At 31.9% G+C, this 19,739-nt stretch overlaps 1 long non-coding RNA gene across 1 annotated transcript; it reads right to left on the bottom strand.

The window, feature by feature from the left end:
• Window positions 1-3,739: 3,739 nt before the first annotated feature.
• On the bottom strand, window positions 3,740-7,083 carry LOC131177757 (uncharacterized). The gene is made up of 2 exons (XR_009147069.1): window positions 6,626-7,083; window positions 3,740-3,949 (listed from the first exon to the last, which is right to left on the bottom strand). It is a non-coding gene; the product is annotated as an uncharacterized LOC131177757 (long non-coding RNA).
• Between the last annotated feature and the right edge of the window lie 12,656 nt (window positions 7,084-19,739).

Genomic DNA, 19,739 nt, shown 5'->3' with positions numbered 1-19,739 from the left:
GGAATTTGACTAGGTTAGGATGTCTATTTAGTCACACTTCCTTCATAACAATTGTTCCTCTATGTTTAAACTTGAATTTCAGTTTTGAATCACTGAATTTGGAGTTATAGAACTCAAGTTATGGTCAAAATACCATAACTGGTCCCTTTGCCTCTAAGCTGTCCAGAATTTACAATTTCTAGTCAATAAACTTTGACCAGTCATTTGATCATTTTATTGTCATTTTTAGACTTAGGTTCCTCCACAAGATATGTTCCTCTATGTCTTAGGGACTCTCAGGTACAATTTCATAATTTTTCAAGCTTGGTATAGTGAGTTATGGTCAATGTATTAACCTGGACTCTCAGTCCTATAAGGGCAAAAATCAACTTCAGGGCAGTATGTTTGACCCTCTTTTTAGGGTCTTTACACTTAGAATTTGGCAAAGGTGTCTAAATCAATATTGTAGCCCTAAGTATCATGTTTCTAGATCATATTGGCAAATCTCAAATGGAATTTCCTAGTGGGAGTTATGGCCAAATGAACACACAGGTATCAAATGGCATTCTGGGTTCAACTTAACATTTTCTAGATTTCAATTCCTAAATTTGGCTAATATTTTCCCTAGGATGCAATGGTTTCTAGAGCTTGGTCAAAACATAAAAATTGTTGTGCTATGTCTTATAAAACTTTTGGCACTAGTTTCACTCAATTTGCAGCTTTGGAGACCAAGTTATGGCATTTTTGCCAAAACTGGTCAAGCATACCAAAGGAACAGTATTTTAGACAATTTCTGGGTTGGCAGTTTTAGTGACTCAACTTGTGCTAACAATTTGATTTGGTTAAAAGCCAAACTGAGTTAAGTGGTCTTCATGAAAAATGTAGCCCTATGTCTAAACTTTCCATGGTTAAAATTTTAGGTCAATTGGACCAGTATAGAGAGAGTTATGACCAAATGAACACGTACTGTTCATTTGGTCATTTTCTGGGTTGGCAGTTTCAGTGACCCAACTTGTGCTAACAATTTGAATTTGTTAAAGGCAAAACTGGGTTAAGTGGTCTTCATGAAAAATGTAGCCCTATGTCTAAACTTTCCATGGTTAAAATTTTAGGTCAATTGGACCAGTATAGAGATAGTTATGACCAAATGAACACGTACTGTTCATTTGGTCATTTTTCTGGGTTGCCAGTTTCAGTGACCCAACTTGTGCTAACAATTTGAATTTGTTAAAGGCAAAACTGGGTTAAGTGGTCTTCATGAAAAATGTAGCCCTATGTCTAAACTTTCCATGGTTAAAATTTTACGTCAATTGGACCAGTATAGAGAGAGTTATGACCAAATGAACATGTACTGTTCATTTGGTCATTTTCTAGGTTGGGTTGCAGGGAAATCCGAATTTGGGCAGTATTTAGGTCAAGTTTTGGACAGAATTTGGGCATGGTTTCTTCATGGAAAATGGGCTATTTTGGGTCTAGTTTCACCTCCAATTGGCCTCATACCAATTGGGGTCACACAATTTTATTTATGGCCTAAAATGTACACTGCCCTCAACAAACACAACCTGCAGAAAATTGACACTTCCAAAACTCAATCTCCTCCAACTTCCTTACTTCAATTTGCATGCAATACACTTCTATAAGCAACAATCTCATCCCAATAGGTCAATTTCAACATTTTACATAAAGTTCTCAACATTTACACAAACCCTAGTTTTCAAAGTTTCAAATTTACAAAAACACTACACAATCAAACACCCAAACATTTCAACTAATTACACATTCTCATGGAACCATTTTTCATCACTTAAAAGCAATAAACTTCAAGTTCCATGGCTGCCAAAAATTCAAGGGTTCTTTCCTCTAGATTTTCTTTTTGTTTTAATGGTATTTATGCTTAGCTAAACATGCTTTTCATGTTTAATAAAGAGAAGAAGAGGGATTAGTGCACTAACCTCTTGTGACCCACTTCAAACTTTAATCTTTCTTCTTCTTATGGGTATCTAAAGCTTCCTTATGGTGTGGGCTAAATTTTTTGTGAAGGGGTCTATGGGTTTTGGTGAGGAGAAAGCTTGGAAAATCAAGCTTTAAGAAGAACAAAAATGGAGGGAGAGAGCTCCCATGGTGGACGGTTTCCAAGAGAGGGAGAGAGAGAGAGAAGAGGGAAGAAGAAGATGGAAGCTTGGGGTTGGTGGGGTTTGTCTTCTTGTGTCTATTTATATACTTTTTTTTTTTTTGAATTTTCCTAAGCCTTTCCTTTCCTTTTCTTTTCTTTTCCTTTCCTTTCTTTTCCTTTCTTTCCTTTTCTCTTTTTCCTAATCTATTTCATAAATTTTAATTAATGTTAATTATTCTATTTTCAAATTTTAATTTGACATTTAAGTCAAAATTCACCTCTAGGGGTGAAATGACCAAAATGCCTTTCATGGTGCTCATCGGGTTATTTTTTTATTATTTTATACCAATTTATAAATTCTCTAAACTTTAATTTATTTTTTTTTCTATTATTCCTATGTTTTTTTAATATTTATTTCATTAATTTATGTCTCCTCACTATAGTTTAAGTGTAGTTCCAGACATCCTGACTGTCCGAACAGACATTAGTCGTCAGAACAGTAAAATGTACGGACTACCTACGGTGAGGGCGTTACAATTCTTCCCCTCTAAATAAAATTTCGTCCTCGAAATTTACTCAGTGTAATTAATCGAGGGACCGCTATCTCCTTGTCTTTTCACCTTTTTGTGTTATAATACTTTACTTTTTTTTTTTTTTTGTCTATCTTATTAATCCTAGTTCTACAATCTTATCCTTATCTCGATTTACTATTGGAAATACGTAGCTCTACACAATAGTCCCAAGTCGATACTGTAATCTGCAGCTTACAGCACAAACATCAAGAGCATTGCATAGTCACCACGGTATAATCCCAATAGACTAACTCTTTTTTTCAACCAGTTCTGTACTCATCTTCTTTCATCTCATATAGAACTTCCTTCTCATTTCCATCTGTTATCTTTAACACAATCCTTTTTTGTTGATAATCTATAATTCACCTGGTGACCTAAAGGGTTGGTGGTGGCATAGCTCCAGTGACTTGATGGAGCAATTGAGTCATTTGCTCTAGGAAGGCCTGTTGTGTCCTTACTAAAGTACCCAACGATGGTTCTGCTCTACTGCTACTGTGCCCCTGACTAAACGCAAGTGCAGGTGCATGACTCTCTACTTCCTCCTCTATCGGTCCTGGAGGTCCGTGCTCTGAAGGATCAGATGCCATCGATCCTATAAAACAGATAAAGAACAAATCTACATTAATGTCACCTCAACTCTATCTAAAGGCCCATGCATGTGATGCAACTATTTCTTTCTATCTATCTAGGTCTAGGACCGCCTAAACCTCTGCTCTGATACCACTAAATGTGACGCCCCTTACCCGTCTATTGTATAGCCGAGCAAGAAGTGCCACATTCGGTGCCGGAGCACCCTATCTTGTCTTGTCATGTCTATTATAAATTTTAATGTCATTTAAATCAGGTAATTTCTGTGTAGAAATTTTTTTTTTTTTTTTATATCTTATTTCTGTGGAGACCCGGACAGAGCCTTCCCTATTTTATTAGCATCATGCGGGTTCCACTATCACCTATTAACATGTCCATATTCATTTCACACATTTCCATATCATATTCTCTTGTATCATATCATTTTCAATTATTTATGAGATCTAAAAATGAAGTATTATCTATTGCATTCATATAGAAATTCATAGATAATAAATTACAAGTTTTCATTTCAATCTCAAAGTTTAATTACAAGTCCAAAATAAAATACATCATGACTAGACATAATGAACCAAAATACTAGTCTATACATGGGCCCTACCAAAATACAAAAGACTGGTGAGGTGACTCTGATCGGTGGCAGATCTGGTCGGAACTCTGTCCGAATACTACTGTGGCGGCTGCTGATCTTCAGTACCTACGCGATGGAAAACCAACGCGCTAAGCATAACGCTTAGTGGTGCATAATTTATAATAACAATAATTAAACAATTGAATTAATATTTACAAATCATAAATTTTGGGTCTTTTACATTTTTTTTTTATTACACTTTGGAATCAATTAAAATTATTGAGATCTTTCCTATTTACTTATTGTATATTCAGTATTAATTAATTATTATCAATGCCCAAGAAACCTATAACAAATTATAAAAGCTGGATACACGGGAGTATACGGGTTAGACAGCCATATGTCTACCCTGTATACATCTGTCAGGCACGAGGCCAGCTGTCGGGCACGAGACCCGCTGTCAGGCTTGTAAAGCCAGAAATAAAGTAGGCACAATGGCCAGTAAATAGGCATATAGCCTGTAGAACAATCATATCAGACATATATTGTCAGTTCATGATTTGCTCTGTAAGCAGTACTGCTATCTGTGGTCCCTAATTGGTATACCAATTTATCCAAACTAAATAAATAAGTCTAGGTATACTATGGGCAATTAAACATTTTTAATTATTTTAGCACTATTCACTGTTACTATTTTCTAGTACTGTTCATTGGTACCATTAATTTCATATTAATGAGACATTAGTCCCAATTTACATATTCATATCATTTTTAATATTTAATTATCCTTATGAGTATTTTAATTATCATATATAGCATTTTTCCCATGAACCTTTCTTTAGGTTCATGTTGATGTGTTATCTTTATCTAGGAATTTGACTAGGTTAGGATGTCTATTTAGTCACACTTCCTTCATAACAATTGTTCCTCTATGTTTAAACTTGAATTTCAGTTTTTGAATCACTGAATTTGGAGTTATAGAACTCAAGTTATGGTCAAAATACCATAACTGGTCCCTTTGCCTCTAAGCTGTCCAGAATTTACAATTTCTAGTCAATAAACTTTGACCAGTCATTTGATCATTTTATTGTCATTTTTAGACTTAGGTTCCTCCACAAGATATGTTCCTCTATGTCTTAGGGACTCTCAGGTACAATTTCATAATTTTTCAAGCTTGGTATAGTGAGTTATGGTCAATGTATTAACCTGGACTCTCAGTCCTATAAGGGCAAAAATCAACTTCAGGGCAGTATGTTTGACCCTCTTTTTAGGGTCTTTACACTTAGAATTTGGCAAAGGTGTCTAAATCAATATTGTAGCCCTAAGTATCATGTTTCTAGATCATATTGGCAAATCTCAAATGGAATTTCCTAGTGGGAGTTATGGCCAAATGAACACACAGGTATCAAATGGCATTCTGGGTTCAACTTAACATTTTCTAGATTTCAATTCCTAAATTTGGCTAATATTTTCCCTAGGATGCAATGGTTTCTAGAGCTTGGTCAAAACATAAAAATTGTTGTGCTATGTCTTATAAAACTTTTGGCACTAGTTTCACTCAATTTGCAGCTTTGGAGACCAAGTTATGGCATTTTTGCCAAAACTGGTCAAGCATACCAAAGGAACAGTATTTTAGACAATTTATGGGTTGGCAGTTTTAGTGACTCAACTTGTGCTAGCAATTTGATTTGGTTAAAAGCCAAACTGAGTTAAGTGGTCCTCATGAAAAATGTAGCCCTATGTCTAAACTTTCCATGGTTAAAATTTTACGTCAATTGGACCAGTATAGAGAGAGTTATGACCAAATGAACACGTACTGTTCATTTGGTCATTTTCTGGGTTGGCAGTTTCAGTGACCCAACTTGTGCTAACAATTTGAATTTGTTAAAGGCAAAACTGGGTTAAGTGGTCCTCATGAAAAATGTAGCCCTATGTCTAAACTTTCCATGGTTAAAATTTTAGGTCAATTGGACCAGTATAGAGAGAGTTATGACCAAATGAACACGTACTGTTCATTTGGTCATTTTTCTGGGTTGGCAGTTTCAGTGACCCAACTTGTGCTAACAATTTGAATTTGTTAAAGGAAAAACTGGGTTAAGTGGTCTTCATGAAAAATGTAGCCCTATGTCTAAGCTTTCCATGGTTAAAATTTTACGTCAATTGGACCAGTATAGAGAGAGTTATGACCAAATGAACATGTACTGTTCATTTGGTCATTTTCTGGGTTGGGTTGCAGGGAAATCCGAATTTGGGCAGTATTTAGGTCAAGTTTTGGACAGAATTTGGGCATGGTTTCTTCATGGAAAATGGGCTATTTTGGGTCTAGTTTCACCTCCAATTGGCCTCATACCAATTGGGGTCACACAATTTTATTTATGGCCTAAAATGTACACTGCCCTCAACAAACACAACCTGCAGAAAATTGACACTTCCAAAACTCAATCTCCTCCAACTTCCTTACTTCAATTTGCATGCAATACACTTCTATAAGCAACAATCTCATCCCAATAGGTCAATTTCAACATTTTACACAAAGTCCTCAACATTTACACAAACCCTAGTTTTCAAAGTTTCAAATTTACAAAAACACTACACAATCAAACACCCAAACATTTCAACTAATTACACATTCTCATGGAACCATTTTTCATCACTTAAAAGCAATAAACTTCAAGTTCCATGGCTGCCAAAAATTCAAGGGTTCTTTCCTCTAGATTTTCTTTTTGTTTTAATGGTATTTATGCTTAGCTAAACATGCTTTTCATGTTTAATAAAGAGAAGAAGAGGGATTAGTGCACTAACCTCTTGTGACCCACTTCAAACTTTAATCTTTCTTCTTCTTATGGGTATCTAAAGCTTCCTTATGGTGTGGGCTAAATTTTTTGTGAAGGGGTCTATGGGTTTTGGGGAGGAGAAAGCTTGGAAAATCAAGCTTTAAGAAGAACAAAAATGGAGGGAGAGAGCTCCCACGGTGGACGGTTTCCAAGAGAGGGAGAGAGAGAGAGAAGAGGGAAGAAGAAGATGGAAGCTTGGGGTTGGTGGGGTTTGTCTTCTTGTGTCTATTTATATACTTTTTTTTTTTTGAATTTTCCTAAGCCTTTCCTTTCCTTTTCTTTTCTTTTCCTTTCCTTTCTTTTCCTTTCTTTCCTTTTCTCTTTTTCCTAATCTATTTCATAAATTTTAATTAATGTTAATTATTCTATTTTCAAATTTTAATTTGACATTTAAGTCAAAATTCACCTCTAGGGGTGAAATGACCAAAATGCCTTTCATGGTGCTCATCGGGTTATTTTTTTATTATTTTATACCAATTTATAAATTCTCTAAACTTTAATTTATTTTTTTTTCTATTATTCCTATGTTTTTTTAATATTTATTTCATTAATTTATGTCTCCACACTATAGTTTAAGTTTAGTTCGGACATCCCGGTGTCCGAAACAGGACATTAGTCGTCAGAACAGTAAAATGTACGGACTACCTACGGTGAGGGCGTTACATGTTCACCTATTTTTCTAGGCTACAGGAGGAGTTCCTTTACAGAGCAACCTGCTTTCTTCCTTGCAGGTTTAACGTCGGCTATTTAATTGTTTTATTATTTTTCAAAATTTGAAATCTAGAACTCCGCATGTGTTAGTAATAGTGTGAACCTTATTAGAAATCGTGTTAATTTAAAATTTTGAGATTAATAAATGAAGATTTGTGTGGTAATTAAACAATTTGTAAGTAGTGGTAACAGGGTTGAGCGAGGCTCCCCTTATTTCAGTTTTTGATGGTTATCGGGTTGGGTTGACCCGAATAAAAATATTTTATTTTATTTACATGTTGGGCCTAAGTTTTTGGGCCTTGGTTATAGATTTAAGAACAGTAAGGCTTACTACGGGCCTCGAGGGCTTTATGCCGGCCCAGGTCCTAGTGCCGGTCCGGCCCATAGGTTGGGTCGTGACAATTAATAAAATTACAATGAACCCACAATTATACAAAATTGGTTTGATTCCTAAAAAAATCATAAAATGAATTTTAATATTAGTGATTATTGTGGTTTGATTCTTTTTATAATACAAGTTGGACCTCACCCGCAAATATAAAATATATACTACGATTTTAAACATATAAAATATAAAAAATATTAAAATTATGTTATTAAAATAAAAAATAATGCAAAACAACTAGTTAATTTTATAAATTTAATGATGATATGTAATAAATATATTTCTATTATTATTATTGCTATAATGAGATGAGATATACACGAAACTATTGTACATATAATAAATATATTTTTATTATTATCATGATAAAATTTACATAAAATTCGTGATAATCAATTGTCAATATTAATTGTTTTAATTTTATAAATTTAAAATTGATAAATTACATGCTAAAATTTTTAACATAATTAATAGTTAATTTTACAAAATTGTATAAATTGTATTCATGTTTTATCTTATATAAGGATAAATTTGTAATTAAGAAAAATATAAGAATCTTAAAGTAATTAATTCATACTTTAATAATTATAACTATTTAAAAACTAATCCTTATATGTTTATTAATTATCAAAAATATTAGGGCTTATTTGTAAATAATTAAATATTTAAGAATTATTTTGTGAAATATTTGGATAATTTTATAATTAATTAAAATTTTTAAGGGCCTTAAAATAATTAATCTATATTTTTAATGATTATAATTTATAGAGATTAACATGTAAATTTTATCAAATTTCAAAAATTAAATTATTTTACATAAAAAATATAATAAAAGGCATTTTAATCACTTTCATTAAAATTAATGGTGACTTAACTATAATTTTAATAGTATAGACTAACTTGTAAATTTATTAAAAAATTAAAAATTAAATAAATAAATTTTAAAATTATAAAAGTTAATTTATAAATTTTACTAAATTTTAAAAATTAAATTATAATTTAATCAACCCATCATCTTTTTATCTGTTTCTTTTTTGTCTATGGATCTTTGTACAAGTCATCCCAAGCCAATTATAAAAGCAGAATATTGACACCGATAAATAATTACAAATACTTAAATTTTCTTGTCCAATAACTAATTAAAAAAATAGAAATACTTTAACTGGGCAGGGTAGGTAGGTAAGCTGTCCATTGTTTCTCTTTATAATAATAATAATAATAATAATAATAATAATAATTTATAACAATAATAATAATGATGTCTCTGTATCTATAATATATTTAAAAATGAAAAAGACGGAGAATAGTGGAATGAACAAAAAAGACAGAATTGAACCTCAAATTTTATCAATTTAACCTCAAACTTTCACATACTAGTTTTAATTTTAATAATTAGTTTAATTTGATTATTGAATTCACAAAAATAATTTAAATTTTTGCCCACATTATTAATGTTAGCCAATATTTTTTTATATCAATTTTAATTAACATCTATTCTCAAATCAATAAAAATATCATTTTAATTAATTTCTCTATCATTTTGAAAGTTGTAATTACATCTATTTTATTTTGATTATATTATTTATTTATATTTTATGTTTAACATTTGATTTTTTTTTCTTTAAATTTGAATTAAAATAATGAAAAAGAAGTGAATTGAAAAGTATAAATAGAAAGGGACAGAAGAAAATAAAAATTAAGTTAATAATATTAAATTTATTATTCATTTATTATATTTTTTTAGTTCATTGAAATTAATGAAAATACTAAAGTGATTGAATAAATTAATAAATTTAAAAAGAGTAGCTAAAATTAATAATAAATAAAAAATTTGTATTATTTCTATCAATTAAAAAATTTAATTATTTTTAATTAAATTTATTGTTAAAATTAAAAACAATTAGTTAAAGATTTATAATTAAATTGATAAAATTAAAAGTTTGGCTAAAATTAATAATTGACATAAGGATTTTTTTTCTCATTTAACCAAATAAATTTGGCTACTAAAATTACCTACTATTTTGGGAGGATTTTAGTTAGTAATTTTATTTACTGATGAAATACTGACTAATTAAGTTGTAAGTCAATTTTATCTACACACAATTATACTTGGTAAATTTACCTACGAAATTATAAATTAATTTATTAGTTATTAAAATTATTGACTAAATTTTTAGTAGTTACTTGGTGGAGATATGGTTTATATTACTGCAGGCAAATTGTACAAAATTAGAGATTTAATGACCATTTATCAGTAATTACCGACTAATATATTTTAGTCAATAACTGCCGTCTAAATACAAAGTAGATAATTTTTTTATATAATTTTATTTTAAATAATATAATATTAAAATAAAATACATACCATACAATTTGGTTGGTATTTTTTTATGATTTTTAATTAATTATTGAACAATTTAAATGGTTAATATTTTTTTTTTGGTAATTTCTTTTAAAAATTTTAAAATTAGGATTAATTGACTTGAAAGTTAAAAATTCATTAAAAATACTAATAGTATCCATGTAATAATAATAATAATAATAATAATAATAATAATAATAATAATACTTCATGTCACCTTTGCTCTGGTTAGCAACTCCCAAATTATGCTTAGCTGAAGTTTTGACTTGATCTTCAACGGTTTGGACCTGAAAATAATTGAATTAATTCACAATAAAATGTCAAGAAAACATACATCACATATTAAGGAAAAATTTAGATTTAACGATCATAACAGAATGAAACAACACTGCATCTAATGAACTATCTCAGTGTCACAAATTTATATCCTTCACCAATCTTACTTGTTTACTCCAACTTCCAATTATTCAAAATGCTGAATTCTAATCTTGAAATCAAGATTTTATTCTTTAAAGCTCATTATAAATATGCAAAATTCTCAAATTGTTATACATAAAAAAAAAAATCTCAATGGAACTAAAAAATAATTATAAATCCACAGGTTAAAAAAAGTTTAGTTCAAAAACAAAAGCTTAAAAAGAGAAGAAAAATAACGAGGCAAATCACATCTCACACACAACAGTCCAAAGACAATGTGAGCAATGAGTGTAATTTTGTGAGTGATGGCAGAGCTGAGAAGGAATGAGCGCAAATGGGGCAGAGCAAGCAGCAGAAGCGTTGAGCTGCTATTCGAAGAAATCTATGTGGGTTTGCAGGGACCAGTGGAGATGGTTACTTGGTTCTGTTCGTGGGTCTTGCGAAGATTTTGGAGAAAAAGGCTTTTTGTGTAGACGTATTGAGTTGGGTTTTAATGGAGAAAAGGGGAACACTAAAATGAAGAAATGGGTGAAGAGTGAGGAGCTGAAGCTGGGGTGTTGTCTGTGCAGGTTATGCTTTGCGGCGAGGAAACGTGAAGACGAAAAATGAATCAGCGAAAGGCTTTTAGAAAGCTAGAAAAATGTTGATTTAATGGAGGGATAATTGAATTTTTTTGAAGGGAAATGAAAATGAAATTTAACAGAAAAATTGCATCGCGTGTTTAGATCAGATTACCTTTTTGCATTAAAAAAATTTAAAAATTTATTTTTTTAACAAATTAAATCAAATTACACTAAATTAATAAATTTAAATTAAATTGAATTAAATTGATTTGGTTTAATTTGATTTAACTTCATCTTAAGTTTTTTACTTACTTCAAATATATTTAAGACCTAATATTAATAATATTTTTTAATCTCAATTTTAAGAAATTAACAAGGAATTTGATAACTTTGGCTTATGGTTGCAGAAAAGCTTCTGAAGGAGATAAAAATTTATACATATAAATATTTATTTATATAATTCATCAAAATTATAATTTTTTTATATTCTCATTCACTTTTCTAAGAGATAAAAATTAATTATAATTAGTAAGACTAACTGCACTCCTAAGAGAAATACATAAATTTAATTATTTAAGAAAATATTATTAGGAGAGACAGTTATAAATCTCAAAAGGATTAATTTTTTATAGACAGTAAAATTGATATATGAATATTTAATTAAAAAAAAAATTGTTGTTAAAATAATAACTTTATCTTCCTTTTCTATTAAATTATTGCTAAAAATAAATTTGAATTTTAGATAAGGATTTGGTAAAAATATTTCATTTACTATTTTTGTATTATTAATTATGTCAAACTCACTTTATTATGAATTCGTTGAGCTACTTATCTAATGTTTATGCATATTTGTATACAAAAATATTCATGTTAAGAAAAGACATTTTTCCCTTAGTCCTTTTTTTCTTTTTTATTTTTTTAAAAAACCTCTTTAATTAAGAAATCAATAATTATTTTACTAATTAAAACATATTCTTTTTAAATTGGTTTATTGTTTTCTGATATTCTACTAATTATGTATTTTTTTTTCTCTTCTAATTTTTATATTGTTTGATCTTAACAACATATAATAGTTGCAAACATGCTCATCTTAAATTGGCTTTTCTTTTTAATAAAATCCTTCAATTAACAATTAAATTTTCTGTAACATCCTGAATTTTTAAATAATTATTTTATGTGGGAATTGATTGTTTTGACAAGTCCATGAGGGGTATTGTATAATTGTTGCATTATGGGCCTGAGGCCTTTTGAATTGAGAAGTGTTAGTTAAGTTATTTTGCAGGTTAGATAAATCCTAAATGTTGGAAAAACTCTAATGAATTTTCGGCATAAATCTAAGGTGTCTTAGACTTTTTAGTTCTTTGTTTTGAATTAATATTGACAATTTTCTTGAATATGATTGTTTAGGTGATCCGAGTCAATCTTCCTCATCTTCTCAACCGCTCCAGCGACATTTGGCTAATCTATGAGTATATATTGATTTTATTTATAATTTCAATATTATTATATATTCAAGACATACCCATGTATTCACTTATAAATATATGTACATAGTTAAATACTAGGCACGCCTTGTATTACATATTTATTTGATGAAATTATTGTGGATGTCGCCTTAAGGTAATTTGGAGTTGTGTGGGTGTTGTGTTATTATGGATATGGGTAGGATGGGTAGACGCAGCTAGAACTTGACTCGCTGGGACTCAATCCTTGTATATAGATAAGTCGGGATGAGTATGGTTTTAAGTTGATCTCGCTGACTACCTCATTTGGATTATTAAGAGAAAATTCGGCTAGAATTGATCTCACTGGTAGGTGTTAGAATCTAAGAGAGCTATATAGAGGATTAGCATAATATATATATATATATATATATATATATATATATATATATTGATGTGACACATAGGTGTGTGAGTGTTTCAAATTATCTTTTGTGCAAATATTGTTTGAATTATTTGAAAGTATATGCGTATGTTGCATTTTATACATAGGAATGCATTAGGCTTAGATAGTTATAAAAATTATATTTAAAATCAATATTTTACTCTATGAGTCGAACACTCACTCCTGTTCAACTATTTTTTCTCAGGTAATAAGAGGGCTCTTTGAGATTAACCTGCTTTCTTTCTCACAGGTTTACCAGAAGCAGATTAATTATGTTTTTATTTCCTTGTTCTATATTCTAGAACTCCGCATGTACTAGTAGTGTGTTAAAATTTTCTAGAACTGTAATAACCTATTTTGTTGGATGTTGTAAAAGTTATTATGTGATTGTGTTTGGATGAGGGAGCTAAGCTCCCATTAGATTATTTGGATTTGTTTGAGGATTATGAGGGTGAGCTGAGTTTCTCAATTTGATGTATATTTTGTGATTACAGGTCGAGTGAACTACTCCTCTCTATTGGATAGTCCAATTTATGGCCGAACTTTATTTGCTTATTTTCTTAAAATTAGACTGTCGTGTTGGGCTTTACAGTTGAGCTAAGAATAATTAGGCTTACCATGGGCTTTGGGGGCCTTATACTGATCCATGTCCTAGTGTCGGTCCGGCCTAGATTTTGGGTCATGACAAAGTTAGTATCAGAGCTTAGGCTCTAGATTCATGAGAAAGTGTACATTTAAGATTTTAAAAAGAGTCTTGTTAGGAGGTCACATAAGGAGTATAAGATCTTGTTTTGTCTTCTTCTGTAATTCCTTATTTCTAGTCTCTACGTTATTCCTTGGATAGTATAAGAGTGCTTTAGTTTAGTGTCTCGATTTTTGTGGAGTACATGGTGATGTGAACTACAACTAGCAGACGTGTTGAGGTCTGCCATGGGGATACATATTCCTAAAAGTTCTGTGTTTTTATCAGTATGGGGCTAGGTGGCGTATCTATCTAGCACAAGGCATGAGTACATAAAGGTGCTCCCTATTGGATAGTCTAATTTATGGCCAAACTTTATCTGCTTATTTTCTTAAAATTAGACTGTCGTGTTGGGCTTTACAGTTGAGCTAAGAATAATTAGGCTTACCACGGGCTTTGAGAGCCTTATACTGACCCATGTCCTAGTGTCGATCCGGCCTAGATTTTGGATCATGACAAAGTTGGTATCAGAGCTTAGGCTCTAGATTCATGAGAAAGTGTACATTTAAGATTTTAAAAAGAGTCTTATTAGGAGGTCACATGAGGAGTATAGGATCCTGTTTCATCTTCTTCTGTAATTCCTTATTTCTAGTCTTTGCGCTATTTCTTAGATAGTATAAGAGTGCTTTAGTTTAGCGTCTTGATTTTTATGGAGTACATGGTGATGTGAACTACAGCTAGAAGACGTGTTGAGGTCTTCCATGGGGATACATATTCCTAAAAGTTCTGTGTTTTTATCAGTATGAGGCTAGGTGGCGTATCTATCTAGCACAAGGCATGAGTACATGAAAGTGAGTTATAGCAGTACAGCTACTCTAGATAGGGGTGAGGATATTATTTCTAGCAGTTGTTAGGGGATAGCCCAGTTAGAGTAAGTTTCTGGTATCTGTGGGTTCAAAAGAGAAAAGAGATTGAGAGACCTAGTCTGTTGGGATGTACTGTAGTAACTATACAATATTCTCAATATTTGTGCTGTAACCTGTAGATTACAGTACCGACATGGGATTATTGTGTAGGGCTGCATGTATCCCCGTGTTGCTCTATGATAAAGGTGGTTATAGACAGCCTCTGTTTTGGTGCAGTTATGCTAGAACAGAGTTATATTTTTGCAGAAGAGTTTGAAACTCCTAGTTAGGGGTTTAAATCCTTGAGCTAAAGTATCAAAGATCACAACTGGGTGGTAGCTAAAGTCAATGACTTAGTTACTCTCACATGAGCTAGAGTTATATCAGGAGTTACCATAAGACTAAAGGTTTCAATTTAGTTGCAAAGTAAAGATAACATCTATAGAGTGAGACCAGATATGGGATCTTGAACAGTTTTTGCATTATAATAGATGTTTTGCCTAAAGTTTAGTAAGAATAGTATATCCTTTGTGTATCAACGAGGTACAAAATACAACCTTGTTGCCTAAAGGAGATCAAAGGCTAGGAATAATGTTCATAGCCCATGAGATGATGTTTTAGGAAATTTTAAAATATGATAAGAGAGCAGATAGCCTTATATAATTGTGCTAATAAAGTTCATGTAATACCTCTCTTGCTGTCAAATGTGTAACAAAGTATGATAATGTCCCTCAAGTGAGATAGTAGATTGCTATTGGTGTTGGTGACTAACTAAATGGCATCCTAGTTAGGACTGTAAGCTGTGATAGAGAGTTGTTAGTTCAGATACCATAAAGAGGACACAAATCCCACTATGGGAATCATAAGTGATAAGATCATGAAGTACGTAAAGCTTTTGAGTTAATGATAGGTTTGGGTACATAGTACCTTAAGTTGGCTATTTAAGTTGAAATGAGAAAATAGAATCCCTGCAAATCTCCATCTCGAGGTAGTAGATGATAGTCTATAGTCTAATGGGCAGGAATAGAGATTACACAGTGAATGTTCAACTACTATTCCTTAAGTTTCTTCTTAGCTTCTTATTGCTCAAGAAAAGAGTATACTCTAAATAGAATAATGTTAAGGGCAGTAAGTCAGCAAAGACAAATTACAAAATACCAATAAATATAGGAAGTATGTAAATGAAAATTTTGATAGTTGGTTGCAAATATAACATAACTCGAATGCTAGTGGAAGTACTAGCTGGAGTGGTTAAAGGACCAATTCTGAGTAACATCGAAGTGTAGATAAGTTGGTAGAGACAGTGAAAAGGTATAAGTTTCTAACATGATAGCCAGGTCAAGAAAAATAATAGAGCTAAAGAATAAAATAGTTAAAGTTCGAATTTGGGTAAGATAAAAGGAGTTGGCTAAAAAACAAATTGAAAGGCCCAAATTATGATAAGATTAGGAAGAGTAAAGTCAAAATATAGAGGAGACAAAATGCAATTCTAGGAAAGGTAAACGAGGTAATCAGAAAAGTAAAGATAGAGAGCTTAGAAAAGGATAATATTAAGGAGAACGTTTGTCACGGTATAGAATCTAGAAATGCAAAACTCAAAGTAAGTCGTAGTTGGTGCAGTGTTAAGAGCCAAAACATGAAGCTCAAAGTTATAGGATTTGGAATAGACTTTGTCTGTTTTCTGTCCCAAAGGTAGAATAAGGGACAATGTGACAAGGACTTTTTAAATTGTTAATAGCATAAGAAAAATTAGGTGAGGTATGCAACCAAAGTAGGTAGTAACCAAAGAGTGTATAATGGTAACTTGAATTGTCTTATCAGACAAAGAAGAGAAGTTAGTACATTATAAGTTGAATAAAACTCAACCTAATGGATTCAAATATGCCTGATGAGAGAAAGGAATGAGGGATAATGGCACAGAAATTTGATGCTAAAATTCAGAATGATGACACCTAGAGTTTGTAATTGAGAGTTAGGCAAATGTTTTTAGTATGACCAACTGGGTAACTTTGTGAGGAAACATGAGTAACAGTTTGATAATAGATAATAAAACAATAGTAGAGGATAGGATAGGACAGGTGCCAATGTTACTCACAAGTTACTAAGAAGTACAAAGATCAAAGTAATAAATGTAAGACTAGAGATAGTTCTGGAAGGATTTGATAGTGAGAGGTATCTTCTATAATACCGCAGAAGACAGGAACACAGGATAATGATACTAAGTATGAAATTTAAATGAAGTGTAAACAGATATAGTAAATTATGAGATTATATGCCAGGCAAAGCAGTGGTACAATAAGGAGTTAGTGCAGTAGAATCCTATAGGTAGAGCATAATAATTGCAAAGAGATGATGAAAATTGAAGAAGAGGATCAAGAGATATGGATAAATTTGAGGCTAAAGTTTGAAAAGCTGTAGGCAATAGATGTGGCTATATTAAGAAGAATGAATGCATAAAGTATCTTATCTAGGATTATGGTACAACACCCATTTCTCACTACTATGATAGTTCAAGTAGAAATTATAGGCTCAAGGATACCTATCTAATCATGAAGAGTAATTCCCTACAAAGAATATTAGAAATCAATAATGTTTTGATGGTCATGTTAAAAAGGAGATAAAGGAAGAATCATCCATGGTGAATAGCCTATGATCCATAAAATGAGTAATAAGTTACTACTATAGTATGATACTATATGGTGGCTGTGCGGGTGGAAACCAATCGTAGAGTTAGAATTTTAGAAGTAATAGAGTTAGCAATCAAGTTAGGGTTAAAAAATAATAAAAAGGTGTATTTCCATATTCCTGGAGTGAAAGAGTTTAGTTTTAATGGTGACAGGAGTGTAGCTCTATACAATTTAGTGTCAGTCATAAATGCCAAAAAGATGTTAAGGCGTGGCTATTAAGGTTATATGGCACTAATGAGGGACACATTTATTGAATAAATTTTTATGGAAAATGTACCTTTTGTTAGGAAATTTATGGATATTTTTCCTGAGGAGCTTCCTGGGATGCCACTTGATAGGGAGATTGAATTTTGCATAGACATTGTGCAGGTACAAACCCCATTTCTGTACCACCCTACAGGATGGTGCCAACAAAGTTAAAAGAATTGAAAGAATAGCTGCAGGAGCTTCTGGACAAGGGTTTTATTCGGCCAATGGATCATTGATGTTGTGCATTGACTATAGACAAGCTAAACAAGGTGACAGTTAAGAATAAGTATATGTTCCCTCGGATTGATGACTTATTTTATCAGCTACAAATAGCAAGATACTTCTCTAATATAGAGCTATGATTGGGCTATCATTAGCAGAGAATAAAGAGTAAGAATGTGCTAAATATAGCATTTAGGACTAAGTATGGTCATTATAAGTTCTTAATGATGTCGTTTGGACTCACTAATACACCAACAACGTTTATGAATTTAATGAACAGTGTGTTTAGGCCATTCCTAGATCACTTTGTCATTGTTTTCATAGATGATATTTTAGTATTTTCTCGGATTGAGGAAGAACATGCTTGGTATTTAAGGATGGTGTTGCAGACCTTAAAGAAATATCAGCTGTATGCCAAGTTTTTGACGTGTGACTTCTAGCTAAAAAGAATTTCATTCTTGTAACATGTGATTTCTAGTGAAAGCATTCAAATGGATCCTAAGAAAATTAAAGCAGTAACTAATTGGCTTAAGCCTACTACAGTCACTAAGGTGCAAAGTTTTCTAGGCCTAGTAAGTTATTACAGGTGCTTTGTACAGATCTTCTCCAGGATAGTAGCTCCTCTGACACAGTTTTCTTGAAAAAATGTCCCATTTTTTCTAGTCAAATGAGTGTGAGAAAAGTTTCCAGAAGCTTAAGGATTGTTTAACTTCAACTTCTGTGTTAACTTTGCCTATGAGTAGAGCAGAGTATATGGTATGCTTCTAGAGATGGATTAGGGTGTATTTTGATATAGCATAGCAAAGTGCTAGCTTATGCTTCTCAACAGTTGAAGAAGTTCGAGCAGAATTATCCTACTCATGATCTAGAAATGGTGGTTGTTGTCTTTGCACCAAAAATTTAGAGATACTACCTGTATGGCAAAACGTGCGAGATATACACCTTATAGTATTCACCCAAGATCTATAAAGATTTACCATGATGTGAAGGATAGGTATTGGTAGAATAGTATGAAGAGGATCATAGCAGACTTTGTGTCCAAGTGCTTGACTTATTAGAAAATAAAGTTTGAGCATTAGAGGCCGTAAGGGAAGTTGTAGGAGATTTCCATTCTAGAGTGAAAGTGAAAAATGATCACTATGAATTTTGTGATTGGGTTGTCTCGTACTACCCGAGGGTATAATTCCATATGGGTGATTATGGATCGTTTGACTAATTCAGCTCATGCTTTGCCCACACGGACCACTTATCTGTTGCTCAATATGCAAGATTGTATATTTGTGAGATATTCAGACTACATGGGGTTTCTGTTTCTATAATATCTGATAGAGGACTCGAGTTCACTTCTTGATTCTGGAGAAAGTTACAGAAAGTACTTGGCACACAGTTGAATTTTAGCATAGCATTCCACCTATAGACAAATGGACAGTTTGAGAGAACAATACAGACATTGGAGGATATGCTTCATATATGTGTCATAGATTTTGGAGGTCAGTGGGATGATCAACTACCGTTGGTGGAGTTTGCTTATAATATTAGGTATCATTCCAATATTAAAATGGCACCTTATGAGGCATTGTATGGCAAGAAGGGTAGATCCCTTCTGTGTTAGATAGAAGTTATAGAGGCGAGAATTCATAATGTAGATTTGGTGCAATACACTTCAGATATGACTTCTTTGATAAGAAAATGTTTAAAAATAGCTTTTAGTAGATAGAAGAGTTATACAGATGTAGAATTTACAGTGGGTGATTATGTATTCTTAAAAGTGTCTCCTATGAAGGGGATAATGACATTTGAAAATAAAGGCAAGATAATACCCCGTTATATAGGACCTTTTGAGATCATGGACAGAGTGAGAACAGTTGCCTATCGATTGGAGTTATCATCAAATCTTTCTCATGTCTACCCAGTGTTTCATATTTTCATGCTTAGAAAATATATTCCCAGCCCTGCTCATGTGCTGCGACTAGACACAGTAGAGTTAAAAGAGAACTTGACTTTTAAGGAAC

Source organism: Hevea brasiliensis, unplaced genomic scaffold, assembly GCF_030052815.1.
Source record: "Hevea brasiliensis isolate MT/VB/25A 57/8 unplaced genomic scaffold, ASM3005281v1 Scaf81, whole genome shotgun sequence".
Lineage (NCBI taxonomy): Eukaryota > Viridiplantae > Streptophyta > Magnoliopsida > Malpighiales > Euphorbiaceae > Hevea > Hevea brasiliensis.
This window is presented reverse-complemented; position numbering and strand designations above follow the sequence as displayed.